Source organism: Vulpes vulpes, unplaced genomic scaffold (assembly GCF_048418805.1).
Source record: "Vulpes vulpes isolate BD-2025 unplaced genomic scaffold, VulVul3 Bu000000627, whole genome shotgun sequence".
Classification (NCBI taxonomy): Eukaryota; Metazoa; Chordata; class Mammalia; order Carnivora; family Canidae; genus Vulpes; species Vulpes vulpes.
The window spans coordinates 1,067,699-1,071,972 of record NW_027325667.1 but is presented as its reverse complement, the minus strand read 5'-3'; the positions used below and the strand labels follow the sequence as shown (position 1 = coordinate 1,071,972).

The 4,274-nt window shown below is 43.0% G+C and overlaps 1 pseudogene; it reads left to right on the top strand.

Annotated features, from left to right (window-relative positions):
- Positions 1-376: 376 nt before the first annotated feature.
- On the top strand, positions 377-1,429 carry LOC140596381 (microtubule-associated protein RP/EB family member 1 pseudogene; annotated as a pseudogene).
- Positions 1,430-4,274: the final 2,845 nt, after the last annotated feature.

Here is a 4,274-nt window from a genome sequence, read left to right as displayed (position 1 = left end):
GTTCCATATGGCCCACATGGCATGTGTCCTCACCTAGGCTGTATGTAGGACAAGTTTCTGATGTCTCGTTATATCCCCGTACAGTGGTAATTGTTTACTTGCTCATCCATGGGTGAATAGGAGATTAAAACTGTTATATTCACAGCAGTAGTCATGGTCTGAGACAACATTCAGGATAGCTTTGTTTTTGCTTAAGTGTCAGAAGATGGGAATGGGGGCCAGAAGGATGAAGATAAGCAAACCAAAAGGTTTTTGACTTTGATAATACTTAGCTGCCGACTATAGTTAGGAGTAAGGAGATATTCTGGGAAGGATATATAAAAAAAAAAATTCAGGGGTCGGGCGGTTGGAACGAGACGAAGACAGAATTGAAGCCGGGCACAGGCAGTGGACGCGGTCCCGCCGAGAGCCGAAGATGGCAGTGAACGTATACTCAACGTCCGTCACCAGGGATAACCTAAGTCGACATGATATGCTGGCCTGCATCAATGAGTCTCTGCAGCTTAATCTGACAAAGATTGAACAGTTGTACTCAGGGGCTGCCTATTGTCGGTTTATGGACATGCTATTCCCTGGCTCCATCGCCTTGAAGAAAGTGAAATTCCAGGCTAAACTAGAGCATGAATACATCCAGAACTTCAAAATACTACAAGCAGGTTTTAAGAGAATGGGTGTTTACAAAATAATTCCTGTGGACAAATTATTAAAAGGAAAGTTTCAGGACAATTTTGAATTTGTTCAGTGGTTCAAGAAGTTTTTTGATGCAGACTATGATGGAAAAGACTATGACCCTGTAGCTGCCAGACAAGGTCAAGGAACTGCAGTGGCTCCCTCCCTTGTTGCTCCAGCTCTGAACAAACCGAAGAAACCTCTCAGCTCTAGCAGTGCAGCTCCACAGAGGCCCATTGCAACACACAGAACTACTGCAACCCCTAAGGCTGGCCCGGGTGTGGTGCGAAAGAATCCTGGTGTGGGCAACGGGGATGATGAAGCAGCTGAATTGATGCAGCAGGTCAATGTATTGAAACTTACCGTCGAAGACTTGGAGAAAGAGAGAGATTTCTACTTTGGAAAGCTAAGAAACATTGAATTGATTTGCCAGGAGAACGAAGGGGAAAACAACCCTGTATTGCAGAGGATCGTGGACATTCTCTATGCCACAGATGAAGGCTTTGTGATACCTGATGAAGGGGGCCCACAGGAGGAACAAGAAGAGTATTAACAGCCTGGACCAGTAAAGCAACATCCGAATTCTTCACTCCAAATCATGTGCTTAACTGTAAAATATCCCCTTTTATTATTCTTAGAGGACTCACTGGTTTCTTTTCATGAGCAAACAGTACCTCTTCTTAAAGTGCACTTTGCAGAAGTTTCACCCCTTTTCCAATGAGTTTGAGTTGGGAGCTTTTACCCTGTAGCAGAGCAGTATTAACACCTAGTTGGGTCACCTGGAGAACAGAGAGGCTGACCATGGGGCTCACTGTGTGGATGCTGGTAACACTCACTGCTGGAGAAGGTGCTTTTATGTCATACACTGAGGTGGAGTCCTCAGTAGAGAAATGTAAAGACTGATTTGAATTTTAAGGTAATGTGAAATCTTGGCAGAGAACGTTTTAATAAATGCCTTAAGAGTATTTAAAATATGCTTCCATATTTCAAAATATAAAATGTACCATGACAGGAGATGTTACATGTTTGACAAGGTGTCTGGGAAGGAAGGGCCAGACCTCTGGACCTTTGGAATCTGCTGTTCACAGGCCTTGCAGGGCTGCTTGAATCCTCAAAGACCTAGACCTTGGCTCAAAAGGGAAGTTTAAAAAGTTGCTCTGTAAAGCCATTTGGTGTCCTTGACCAATCGTATCCCTCCTCTAAGAAGCAAGAGGCATTGTTGCCTGGATGAATAGAGGGCACGTTTCAGCCCTGAGATGTTGAAGAGCTTGAATTTCATTGAACATTTCTCTGACGATCTTTCCAGTAATCCCTGAAATTGCTATGTAATGTGTTTTTGGGAAAGGAGGTGTGTCCAGTTTCTAAATCTAACAACTACTTTTGGGGACTTGCCCACATCTCTGGGATTTGAATGGGGGTCATGTCCCATTTTACTGTCTTTTAAGTTTACATTGAACATGTTTCTCTTCTCTACTCCCTGTGTCCACTGGGGACTCCTCTTTGGCTCCTTAAAGTTTGCTGCTTAGAGTGTAAGTTCAGCAGGCAGGTGGTCACGCTGCAAGTCTTTCTGGACCTCTGGCAAAGGGAGTGACCAGTGAAGGCCATTGCTTCCTTAGGATCTGCAAGGCTGGGTGTTCTCGGTACCTGCTGTCCACCACCCTCCACTGTTATTGGAATACTTTGCCAGTGCACTAATCTCTTTGGAGATAAAATTCATTAGCGTGTTACTAAATGTTCATTTTCTTTTGCAGAAGATACAGTACCGTGTCTGAATTAATTATTAATATTTAAAATATTTCATTCCTTAACTCTTCCTCATTGGCTTTGCCCCTAGCCTATTCAGTTCCTTTGTTTGGCAGGATTCTGCAAAATGTGTGTCACCCACTACTGAGATTGTTCAGCCCCTGATGTATTTGTATTGATTTGTTCCTGGTGGTAGCTTGTCCTAAAATGTGTGTAGAAAGCAGATATTTTATGATAAAATTGTTGTGTAGTGCATGCTCTGTGTGGAATTCAGAGGAAAACCCAGATTCAGTGATTAACAATGCCAAAAAAATGCAAGTAACTAGCCATTGTTCAAAAAACAGTGGTGCTCTTTCTCTTTTGTGGCCTTTTAGACTTTTGTTGCCCTAAAATACCATTTTATTGGGAACCCATTTTCCACCTGGTCTTTCTTGACAGGGTTTTTTTTCTACTTTAAACAGTTTCTAAATAAAATTCTGTATTTCAAAAAAAAAATTCAGTGTTCTATCTCGGTCTTGAGTAGTCGCTGTTGTCAGCAGCTTAATTTTAGAGTGGTGGCTGGAAGTGACCTATTCCCTGAAGAAGTCCCCTACCAGAAGATTCTAGAATAGAGAAGTCAGCATAATTGCTAGGGATCTTGAGAGATGAGCAACAAACCAGCAAAAAAAATTTCCTGGGTGATCTTCTGAGCTCCTCGATGCCCTTGCCTGGGCACTGCAGAGGTCTGCAGCCAGGAGATGCCAACAGGCACAGATAAGAAATATCCCCAAGGAATACCTCCAGCCAGAAGCCTGAGGCAAGGACACCCAATAGGACAAGAGTGCTTTACTGGCACTCTTTTCTGTTTTGTTCCTGCTGATTGCTTGGCACAGCACCTTCTTTCACTTGTGTCTCCAGATTATTCAAACAGACATCACCTGAAATATCATTTTTCTCCTAACATTCTGTTTTCATTTATGACACAGCAGCATCTCTGTAAGTACCAGGTCATGTCCATCCCTCGGTACATATCTGCATTTGCTTTTAGACCATTTCTTTTGTTTAATAATAATAATAATAAAGACTCCTAACTCGGGGAAACGAACTAGGGGTGGTGGAAGGGGGGAGGAGGGCGGGTGTGGGAGGGGAATGGGTGACGGGCACCGAGGTGGACACTTGACGGGATGAGCACTGGGTGTTTTTCTGTATGTTGGTAAATTGACCACCAATAAAAATTAATTAAAAAAAAATAATAATAAAGCTAGTTCTATTGAAATGCAAAAAAAAAAAAAAAAAAACCAAAAAACACCTCTCACCATTTTTGGTGAGAGGAAAAAATCCCAAACTCCTTTCTGACCATAATGAGCACTACCACAGCAGAGTTCACAGAAGAAGCTGTTCCCTTTACAGTTATTAGGAGAGGGACACCTCCTGGAGTCTGGGGGCAGCAGCACACTTCCCCCTCCAGCTAACATGGAGGGAATGACTGGAGTCTTGCCATCTGGGCAACACACCTGGAGACCGACCAGGAGAGCTCTGCAGGTGCTTAACTGAATGGACATTTGATCCACAGCTCGTGAAAGTGATGTACATTCTGGGCTGATTAACTACCTGCTCAAATGGGGACATAGGCCTCTTTTATAAGAACAGGCTTATAAGCCTGATTTCTCAATACAGCCGAAAATTACTCCTACTGAGAGCCAGGAAAATTTCAGCTTGAAGGGGGAAGACAGACAAGAAGTGAACACTGAGAACAGATTAGAACGATCAGAGAAGGGTTGTCAGATGCTCCAATGAACAGTTATGAACACTTGAAACAAATGGAAGATAGAAAATCTCGAAATAGAAGACGTGCATTTCAGTTGGAGAACTATTGGACTTTA